Source organism: Schistocerca serialis, chromosome 11 (genome assembly GCF_023864345.2).
Source record: "Schistocerca serialis cubense isolate TAMUIC-IGC-003099 chromosome 11, iqSchSeri2.2, whole genome shotgun sequence".
NCBI lineage: Eukaryota > Metazoa > Arthropoda > Insecta > Orthoptera > Acrididae > Schistocerca > Schistocerca serialis.
In genome coordinates this window covers 113,143,358-113,155,394 of record NC_064648.1, presented here as the reverse complement: position 1 = coordinate 113,155,394, position 12,037 = coordinate 113,143,358, and the positions used below count along the sequence as shown (strand labels likewise).

At 49.2% G+C, this 12,037-nt stretch overlaps 1 protein-coding gene across 1 annotated transcript in view; it reads right to left on the bottom strand.

Annotated features, from left to right (window-relative positions):
- LOC126426710 (alpha-mannosidase 2) overlaps positions 1–12,037 on the bottom strand; it is an 813,563-nt gene that overhangs the window by 645,420 nt on the left and 156,106 nt on the right. The window lies entirely within an intron of this gene.

The window sequence follows — 12,037 nt, the reverse complement described above, 5'->3', positions numbered from 1 at the left end:
TTTGGTATTCTCAGCACACTCTTGACACTGTGTATCTCTGAATACTAAATTCCCTTGCGGTTTCCGAAACGGAATGTCCCAACCGTCTAACTGCAGCTACCAACCGGCGTCAAAGGTCCGTTATTCCTGTCTTGCGGCCATAATCACTTCGGAAACTTTTCACATGAATCACCTGGAGTTCAAATGACAGCTTCGCCAATCCACGGCCCTTTTATATCTTGTGTACGTTATAATACCGCCATTTCTATACGTGCATACCGGTATCCCATGAGTTTTGTCAGTGTGTCTACGTACCTACACCAAGTGATCAAACGTATCCGGACACCTGGCTGAAAATGACTTACAAGTTCGTGGCGCCCTTCTTCGGTAAATCTGGAATCACTATGGTGTTCGCCCACCGTTAGTCTTGATGACAGCTTCCACTCTAGCAGGCACACGTTCAGTCAGGTGCTGGAATGTTTGTTGGGGAATGGCAGTCCATTCTTCACGGAGTGCTGCACTGAGGAGAGGTATCGATGTCGGTCGGTGAGGCCTGGCACGAAGTCGGCGTTCCAAAACATCCCAAAGGTGTTCAATAGGATTCAGGTCAGGACTCTGTGCAGGCCAGTCCATTACAGGAATGTTTTTGTCGTGTAACCACTCTGCCACAGGCTGTGCATTATGAACAGGTGCTCGATCATGTTGAAAGATGCACTCGCCATCCCCCAATTGCTCTTCAACAGTGGGAAGCAGGAAGGTGCTTAAAACATCAGTGTAGGCCTGTGCTGTGATGGTGTCACGCAAAACAACAAGGGGTGCAAGCCCTAGCCATGAAAAACATCACCACACCATAACAACACCGCCTCCCAATTTTACTGTTGGCACTACACTCGCTGGCAGATGACGTTCACTGGGCATTCGCCATACCCACATCCTGTCAATGGATCGCCACATTCTGTACCGTGATTCGTCACTCCACACAACGTTTTTCCACTGTTCAAACGCCCAATGGTTACGCTCCTTACCCAAAAGAGGCGTCGTTTGGCATTTACCGGCGTGATGTGTGGCTTATGAGCAGGCGCTCGACCATGAAATCCAAGTTTTCTCACCTCCCGCCTATCTGTAATAGGACTTGCAGTGGATTCTGATGCAGTTTGGAATTCCTGTGTGGTTGTCTGGATAGATGTCTACCTATTACGCATTACGACCCTCTTCAACTGTCAGCGATCTCTGTCAATCAACAGACAAGGTCGGCCTGTACGCTTTTGTGCGGTACGTGTCCCTTCACGTTTCCACTCCACTATCACACCGGAAACAGTGGACCTAGGAACGTTTAGGAGTGTGGAAATTCGCGTACAGACGTATGACACAAGTGACACCCAATCACCTGACCACCATGGAATTCCGTGAGTTCCGCGATCGGCCCCATTCTGCTCTCTGACGATGTCTGATGACTACTGAGGTCGCTGATATGGAGTACCTAGGAGTAGGTGGCAGTACAATGCACATAATATAAAAAACGTATGTTTTTAGAGGTGTGCAGATACTTTTGATTACATATTGTATAACGTTTACCTGTATAGAAAAACGAAACATATTAATTCGTGCAGGCGCCAGTTGAATGCGCCCTTGTGATTCCTGGCGTCCCCCAAGGTTGTGTTATAGGCCCTTTGCTGTTCCTTATATTCACTCCTGGAAATTGAAATAAGAACACCGTGAATTCATTGTCCCAGGAAGGGGAAACTTTATTGACACATTTCTGGGGTCAGATACATCACATGATCACACTGACAGAGCCACAGGCACATAGACACAGGCAACAGAGCATGCACAATGTCAGCACTAGTACAGTGTATATCCACCTTTCGCAGCAATGCAGGCTGCTATTCTCCCATGGAGACGATCGTAGAGATGCTGGATGTAGTCCTGTGGAACGGCTTGCCATGCCATTTCCACCTGGCGCCTCAGTTGGACCAGCGTTCGTGCTGGACTTGTAGACCGCGTGAGACGACGCTTCATCCAGTCCCAAACATGCTCAATGGGGGACAGATCCGGAGATCTTGCTGGCCAGGGTAGTTGACTTACACCTTCTAGAGCACGTTGGGTGGCACGGGATACATGCGGACGTGCATTGTCCTGTAGGAACATCAAGTTCCCTTGCCGGTCTAGGAATGGTAGAACGATGGGTTCGATGACGGTTTGGATGTACCGTGCACTATTCAGTGTCCCCTCGACGATCACCAGTGGTGTACGGCCAGTGTAGGAGATCGCTCCCCACACCATGATGCCGGGTGTTGGCCCTGTGAGCCTTGGTCGTATGCAGTGCTGATTGTGGCGCTCACCTGCACGGCGCCAAACACGCATACGACCATCATTGGCACCAAGGCAGAAGCGACTCTCATCGCTGAAGACGACACGTCTCCATTCGTCCCTCCATTCACGCCTGTCGCGACACCACTGGAGGCGGGCTGCACGATGTTGGGGCGTGAGCGGAAGACGGCCTAACGGTGTGCGGGACCGTAGCCCAGCTTCATGGAGACGGTTGCGAATTGTCCTCGCCGATACCCCAGGAGCATCAGGGTCCCTAATTTGCTGGGAAGTGGCGGTGCGGTCCCCTACGGCACTGCGTAGGATCCTACGGTCTTGGCGTGCATCCGTGCGTCGCTGCGGTCCGGTCCCAGGTCGACGGGCACGTGCACCTTCCGCCGACCACTGGCGACAACATCGATGTACTGTGGAGACCTCACGCCCCACGTGTTGAGCAATTCGGCGGTACGTCCACCCGGCCTCCCGCATGCCCACTATACGCCCTCGCTCAAAGTCCGTCAACTGCACATACGGTTCACTTCCACGCTGTCGCGGCATGCTACCAGTGTTAAAGACTGCGATGGAGCTCCGTATGCCACGGCAAACTGGCTGATACTGACGGCGGCGGTGCACAAATGCTGCGCAGCTAGCGCCATTCGACGGCCAACACCGCGGTTCCTGGTGTGTCCGCTGTGCCGTGCGTGTGATCATTGCTTGTACAGCCCTCTCGCAGTGTCCGGAGCAAGTATGGTGGGTCTGCCACACCGGTGTCAATGTGTTCTTTTTTCCATTTCCAGGAGTGTATATAAACGATTTGGGACACAAGCAGAGCAGCTGTCTAGTTTGCAGATGACGCTGTCGTTTATCGACTAGTACAGTCATCAGAAGATCAAAACACACTGCAAAACGATTTGGAAAAGATATTTGAATAGTGCGAAATTTGGCAGTTGACCCTAAATAACGAAAAGTGTGAGGTCATCCACATGAGTACTAAAAGGAATCCGTTAAACTTCGGTTATACGATAAATGAGTCACATGTGAACGCCGTAAATTCAACTAAATTCCTGCAAATGACAATTACGAACTATTTATATTGGAAGCAACAAAGAAAATGTTGTGGGGAAGGCTAACCAAAGACTGCGTGTTATTGGCAGGACACTTAAAAAATGTAACAGATCTACTAAGGAGACTGCCTACACTACGCTTGTCCGTCCTCTTTTAGAATACTGCTGCGCGGTGTGGGATCCTTACCAGATAGGACTGACGGAGTACATCGAAAAAGTTCAAAGAAGGGCAGCACGTTTTCTATTATCGCGAAATATGGGAAAGAGTGTCACAGAAATGATAGAGGATTTGGGCTGGGCATCATTAAAAGAAAGGCGTTTTTCGTTGCGACGGAATCCTCTCACGAAATTCCAATCACCAACTTTCTCCTTCGAATGCGGAAATATTTTGTTGACACCGACTTACATAGAGAGGAACGATCACCACGATAAAATAAGGGAAATCAGAGGTCATATGGAAAGATATAAATGTTCGTTCTTTCCGGGCGCTGTACGAGAGTGGGATAATAGAGAATTGTGCAGATGGTTCGATGAACGCTCTGCCAGGCACTTGAATGTGATTTGCAGAGTATCCATGTAGATGTAGATATGTTAATTCATATTACGCCGCATTAATGTAATTTGGGAGTGCGGCGGAAAAATTAAAAACACTATACCTGTACCTTCAAATTTTTTAACACCACCTCTCTTGTTTTAATGTTTGTAGCGTAGCTTTTGTGTTCTCGTCCTCTATAGTGTACGGACGTATCTTGTTCTGTATGTGCCAAAGACATAGCTTTCGGAAGAAACTAATTTCATTCCTACGTGTTTCAAGTACCCCTTTTCCGCTCTATGCGTATCAAGAACCTTTAAGTGAATCTTCGGACACACGGGAATAATCATCAAGAATACGACCGCCGTATCGTCATCTGAAGGTGGCAGGGGTAAAATAGAGCGAACGAAAAGCTATTTACAATTTGTACAGAAACCAGATTGCAGTTATAAGAGTCGAGGGACATGAAAGGGAAGCAGTGGTTGAGAAGGGAGTGAGACAGGGTTGTAGCCTCTCCCCGATGTTATTCAATCTGTATATTGAGCAAGCAGTGAGGGAAACAAAAGAAAAATTCGGTGTAGGTATTAAAATCCATGGAGAAGTAATAAAAACTTTGAGGTTTGCCGATGACATTGTAATTCTGTCAGATACAGCAAAGGACTTCGAAGAGCACTTGAACGGAATGGACAGTGTCTTGAAAGGAGGATATAATATGAACATCACAAAAGCAAAACGAGGATAATGGAATGTAGTCGAATTAAGTCGGGTGATGCTGAGGGAATTAGATTAGGAAATGAGTCACTTAAAATGGGAAAGGAGTTTTGCTATTTGGGGGAGCAAAATAACTGATGATGGTCGAAGTAGAGAGGATATAAAATGTAGGCTGGCAATGGCAAGGAAAGCATTTCTGAAGAAGAGAAATTTGTTAACATCGAGTATAGATTTAAGTGTCAGAAAGTCGTTTCTGAAAGTATTTGTATGGAGTGTAGCCATGTATGGAAGTGGAACATGGACAATAAATAGTTTGGACAAGAAGAGAATAGAAGCTTTCGAAATGTGGTGCTGCAGAAGAATGCTGAAGATTAGATGGGTGGATCACATAACTAATGAGGAGGTATTGAATAGAATTGGGGAGAAGAGGAGTATGTGGCACAACTTGACTAGAAGAAGGGATCGGTTGGTAGGACATGTTCTGAGGCATCGAGGGATCACCAATTTAGTTTTGGAGGGCAGCGTGGAGGGTAAAAATCGTAGAGGGAGACCAAGAGATGAATACACTAAGCAGATTCAGAAGGATGTAGGCTGCAGTAGGTACTGGGAGGTGAAGAAGCTTGCACGGGATAGAGTAGCATGGAGAGCTGCATCAAACCAGTCTCAGGACTGAAGACAACAACAACAACAACAACAACATCGTCATCGACATTGTCGTACTGGGACAGAGGAGAGTTAAATATCATTAATAGGAAGAAGACCCTCTAAGTTAATTAATTCGAGTGTATCTTACAAAAGCTTGAAATCGGTATCTATCGTCATGTCCTACATGACGCTTGTGTAAAGGAGAAACAACTTTCGACAGGCGTTGTTGATCGTAAGGTCACACCTCTCTCTCTCGACAAATTAATTGTAGTTTTACACAAGTGTAGTCTTCAGTTCCGGCATTAGAGAGGGGTGTCCGGGAAGTTTTGGTGAGACAGTGTAGGTACTTAGTTGACGTGGCTGTGTCCAGCAGCAAAGCACCCACCGCGGGTTGACTGGCTTCCCAAGAGCCGTGGCCCGTAACCGCCGACTGGCTGATGCCGGCTGCTTTCTCACGCGGAGGGTCCGAGGCCCGACTTTGCGGCAGCAGGGTCGCGGACGCGCAGTAAATCGCAGTTAGTCGCTGGCGCCGCTCTGCTGCGTGCCGGAGCAGCTCTACTGCCAGATTTCCCAGAAGTTCATAGTCGCCGACGACTCGGGGAATCCCCGGCCCGCCCCCGCGCTTCTGCGGTAGAACCGCCTAAGTACGAAAGCAATCGCGCGGAGGCGGGTCTGCCGGCTCTGCGTTCCCACAACTACAGCCCTCTGGGGCCAACATCGTAAGGGAGCCGCTACAGCGAAGCATACAAAACTACACTACTGCCCATTAAAACTGATACACCAAGAACAAATGCAGATGATAAACGGGTATTCATTGGACAAATATATTATGCTACAACTGACATGTGATTACATTTTCACGCAATTTGGGTGCATAGATCCTGAGAAATCAGTACCCAGAACAACCACCTCCGGCCGTAATAACGGCCCCGATACGCCTGGGCACTGAGTCAGACAGAGCTCGGATGGTGTGCACAGGTACAGCTGCCCCTGCAGTTTCAACACGACACCACAGTTCATCGAGAGTAGTGACTGGCGTATTGTGACGAGCCAGTTGCTCGGCCACCATTGACCAGATGTTTTCAGTTGCTGAGAGATCTGGAGAATGTGCTGCCCACGGCGGCAGTCGAACATTTTCTGTATGCAGAAAGGCCCGTCCAGGACCTGCAACATGCGGTCGTGCATTATCCTGCTGAAATGTAGGGTTTCGCAGGGATCGAATGGAGGGTAGAGCCCCGGGTCGTAACACATCTGAAATCTAACGTCCACTGTTCAAAGTGCCGTCAATGCGAACAAGAGGTGACCGAGACGTGTAACCAATGGTACGCCATACCATCACGCCGGGTGATACGCCAGTATGGGATGACGAATACACGCTTCACATGTGCGTTCACCGTGATGTCGCCAAATATGGATGCGAGCATCGTGATTCTGTAAACAGAACCTGAATTCATCCGAAAGAATGACGTTTTGCCATTCGTGCACGCAGGTTCGTCGTCGAGTACACCATCGCAGGCGCTCGTGTCTGTGATGCAGCGCCAAGGGTAACCGCAGCCACGGTCTCCGAGCTGATAGCCCATGCTGCTGCAAACGTCGTCGAACTGTTCGTGCAGATAGTTGTTGTCTTGCAAACGTCCCCATCTGTTGACTCAGGGATCGAGACGTGGCTGCACGATCCGTTACAGCCGTGCGGATAAGATGCCTGTCATCTCGACTGCTAGTGGTACGAGGCCGTTGTGATCCAGCACGGCGTTCCGTATTTCCCTCCTGAACCCACCGACTCCATATTCTGCTAACAGTCATTGGACGTCGACCGACGCGAGCAGCAATGTCGCGATACGATAAATCGCAATCGCGATAGGCTACAATCCGACCTTTATCAAAGTCGGAAACGTGATAGTACGCATTTCTCCTCCTTAGACGAGGTTCAAATGGTTCAAATGGCTCTGAGCATTATGGGACTCAACATCTTAGGTCATAAGTCCCCTAGAACTTTGAACTACTTCAACCTAGCTAACCTAAGGACATCACACACACCCATGCCCGAGGCAGGATTCGAACCTGCGACCATAGCAGTCCCGCGGTTCCGGACTGCAGCGCTAGAACCGCACGGCCACCGCGGCCGGCCTTCTTAGACGAGGCATCACAACAACGTTTCACCAGGCAACGCCGGTCAACTGCTGTTTGTGTATGAGAAATCGGTTGGAAACTTTCCTCACGTCAGCACTTTGCAGGTGTCGCCACCGCCGCCAACCTTGTGTGAATGCTCTGAAAAGCTAATCACTTGCATATCACAGCATCTTCTTCCTGTCGGTTAAATTTCGCATCTGTAGCACGTCATCTTCGTGGTGTAGCAATTTTAATGGCCACTGGTGTACTGTCGTGTCCTCTTCTTGACAAACTGCCTGTTTCCTTCTGTCTCGGGTTCTTGTCTCGACGTTCGCCTGATGATTTCTCTGACATTTCCGCAGGACGAGTGGCTGGCATTGTCGAACTCCTCCACTGCTGTTGGCGGACTGAAGTCGAGATCTCGACCGCCGATTATATGTACCAGGTGCCAACGGCCAAGGACTTTTCAGTGGTCATTCCCAGTGCGGTTCTCGTCTTGCTACGTGCGACGGTCGTTCGCTGCCGCAGAGGAATCCAGGATCCGTTACCTTGAGGATTTCTTCTTTCTTCTTAAAGCAACTCTTGTGTTTGTGTATTTCTATAGCCTCTCTGAACAAGCAGGTTTGATAGCTCTTCTCTACAGCCAGTACTTCCGTGTCGGCGAATTTTATTACGTGGTCGGTCTCATTCAGTGCGTGCTCTGCATGGCCGATTTCTCCACCTGCCCCATCCTGCAATGTCGCTTATGATCTTTGATCCTGGTGTTAATTGATCGTCCAGTCATTCCGACATAAACATTTCCGGATGTGCATGGTATACGGTATATTCCCAACATTGCAAGTGGGTCTCTTATCTCCTTTGTCGATCCAAGACACTCTTTGATCCTCCTTGTCGGTTTGAAAATCGTGTTTTCACCGTGTTTGCGCAATATACGGCCGACTCTGTCCGTCACTCTGGGAATGTATGGCAGAAAGGCCGTATCCGAAGTTTCTTTTTCCGATTTCTTACTTCGCCGAGTGTTTGGCTCTGTTACACTTCTAAAATAACTTGTTGAGTACCCATTGCTCCTCAGAAGACTTTTCAGGTGCAGCATTTAGCGTCTGAGGTGCTGCGGCTCACATATCGTCTCGCTCGCCTTACGAGCGTATTAATCATGCCTCTTTTGTGGCTCGGGTGGTGGTTTCACAGTCTGTGCAGGTATCGATCCTTGTGTGTCGGTTTTCGATACACGCTGTGTGCCAGGTACACAAACACGAGAATAGCTTCAACAAGAAAGAAGAAACCCTCAAGGTAAACGGATCCTGGGTTTCCGAGCTGCAGAGAAAGACCATTACAGGTAGCAAGACGAGAACTGCATTGGAAATGACCGCGGAGAAGCCCTCGGACGTTGGCTGGACAGGTACATACAGGGTGGTCCATTGATCGTGACCGGGCCAAATATCTCACGAAACAAGCATCAAACGAAAAAACTACAAACAACGAAACTCGTCTAGCTTGAAGGGGGAAACCAGATGGCGCTATGGTTGGCCCGCTAGATGGCGCTGCCATACGTCAAACGGATATCAACTGCGTTTTTTTAAATAGGAACCCCCATTTTTTATTACATATTAGCGTAGTACGTAAAGAAATATGAATTTTTTAGTTGGTCCATTTTTTTCGCTTTGTGATATGTGGCGCTGTAATAGTCACAAACGTATGAGTACGTGGTATCACGCAACATTCCTCCAGTGCGGACGGTATTTGCTGCGTGATACATTACCCGTGTTAAAATGGACCGTTTACCAATTGCGGAAAATGTCGATATCGTGTTGATGTATGGCTGTTGTGATCAAAATGCCCAACGGGCGTGTGCTATGTATGCTGCTCGGTATCCTGGACGACATCATCCAAGTGTCCGGACCGTTCGCCGGATGGTTACGTTATTTAAGGAAACAGGGAAGTGTTCAGCCACATGTGAAACGTCAACCACGACCTGCAACAAACGATAATGCCCAAGTAGGTGTTTTAGCTGCTGTCGCGGCTAATCTGCACATCAGTAGCAGACAAATTGCACGAGAATTGGGAATCTCAAAAACGTCGGTGTTGAGAATGCTACATCAACATCGATTGCACCCGTACCATATTTCTGTGCACCAGGAATTGCATGGCGACGACTTTGAACGTCGTGTACAGTTCTGCCACTGAGCACAAGAGAAATTGCGGGACGATGACAGATATTTTGCACGCGTTCTATTTAGCGACGAAGCGTCATTAACCAACAGCGGTAACGTTAAGCGGCATAATATGCACTATTGGACAACGGAAAATCCACGATGGCTGCGACGAGTGGAATATCAGCGACATTGGCGGGTTAATGTATGGTGCGGCGTTGTGGAAGGAAGGATAATTGGCCCCCATTTTTTCGGTGGCAATCTAAATGGTGCAGTGTATGCTGATTTCCTACGTAATGTTCTACCGATGTTACTACAAGATGTTTCACTGCATGACAGAATGGCGATGTACTTCCGATATTATGGGTTCAAATGGTTCAAATGGCTCTGAGCACTATGGGACTTAACATCTATGGTCATCAGTCCCCTAGAACTTAGAACTACTTAAACCTACCTAACCTAAGGACATCACACAACACCCAGTCATCACAAGGCAGAGAAAATCCCTGACCCCGCCGGGAATCGAACCCGGAAACGCGGGCGCGGGAAGCGAGAACGCTATCGCACGACCACGAGCTGCGGACTGGCACCTCACAACTCTGTACTGAAGAGAGAGACTGCGTGCGTGTGACGTAGGTGGCGTTGTGCCATCTCATTGGTCAACGCTCAGACGCACGCTCAGAATATCTGACACGCCAGGTATCGATCTGCACGATGGGAAAGACTCCCGAACGTGCTATTCCACGCTGTGACGTCAGAAACTCGGAACGCTCAACGTTCGGATGCACGGTCCGTGTGCCGACGCCGTCTCTGTGGAGATCCGATGGGACGTCCCGTCCACGTCCACGTCAACGTCAGCTGCCTCGCCCCGTGAGAGGAAGGCTTCACTTGTAAACAATCACACAGCACGTTGCCGCAAATAGTTTCACAGTAAGAATGAGATTTTCACTCTGCAGCGGAGCGTGCGCTGATATGAAAATTCGTGGGAGATTGAAACTGTGTGCCGGACCGAGAATCGAACTGTGGACTTCTGCCTTTCGCGGGCAAGTGCTCTACCAACTGAGGTACCCAAGCACGACTCACGCCCCGTCCTCACAGCTTTACTTCTGCCAGTACCTCGTCTCCTACCTTCCAAACTTTACAGAAGCTCTCCTGCGAACCTTGCAGAACTAGCACTCCTGAAAGAAAGGATATTGCGGAGACATGGCTTAGCCACAGCATGTGGGATGTTTGCAGAATGAGATTTTCACTCTGCAGCGGAGTGTGCGCTGATATGAAACTTCCTGGCAAAGGTCCCGAGTTCGAGTCTCAGTCCGGCACACAGTTTTAATCTTCCAGTAAGTTTCAGTTTGACTGTAAGCAGACTACCTCTCCGTGATTACTCATTACGACCGAGGCGTTCCATTTGGTTAACAAGAGAGAGTATAATTAAACGCACGTCCTACCATTACCGGGTTACGTAGACACTTTATATCCTTTCTGCACATTCAGCATTCGCGGCTGAGTTTCTGCCGCCCTCTTTCCGCCTGCTCTACACTTTACGACCGCCGGGCTGCAGGTGATAAGCGATGCTCCAGACATCCGCCTCTCTCCCCCCCCCCCCCCCCCCTGCATCCTGTTCTGGCTCTGGATGCAGTCGGGGGAGCGAGGCTGCACCGGCACAGCCACTCTCCACCGCTCCTTTATAAGCCCCCACCCCCCATTCCCCAGTCGCCTTATAACGGCGAGGTGCAAATTCCCCTGCACGTTTTATGCGCACCACGGTTTATTGAGATCTCTCGCCCGCGGGAGCTCCTCACCGCCCAGTAACTCGCCGGTCTGCCCTAAGACGGAGCGAGTACAGTTTATGAAGACATCCCGCAAATTTACCAGACTGTGTGAACTTCTAGCAGAGAGTTACCGTCCAGATCAACCGCGCGTGGGCGACTGCGCAGCTGGGAAGGCGTGCTTCCATACGCCGCTATTGCCAACATTATACTATTAATGGTGTGCTCCCTGAGGAACTGCTGACACAGCAGGGTTTCCATATTTGCAGGATACGGTGGCCACTTGCCATCTAATGCTCTGTGCGGGTTCATCTGTTTGTTCACAAAGCGAAATTTCGGTCGGGCTGCGATGACAGAATCGAGGAGTAAACCCTGCAATCTCCCTCAAATGAATTTACAGAAGCTATTCGATAAAGAAAAAAATTCATATTTCCGCTATTTATAACTTCATATCCCAGCTTGTCGGCCCCGATAGCTGAGTGGTCAGCGTGACGGAGTGCCTTCCTACGGGCCCGGGTTCGATTCCCGGCTGGGTCGGAGATTTTGTCTGCCTAGGGACTCGGTGTTGTGTCGTCTTCATCATCATTACATCCCCATCCGGCGCGCAGGTCGCCGAATGTACACTACTGGCCATTAAAATTGGTACACCAAGAAGAAATGCAGATGATAAACGGGTATTCATTGGACAAATATATTATACTACAACTGACATGTGATTACATTTTCACGCAATTTGGGTGCATAGATCCTGAAAAATCAGTACCCACAACAACC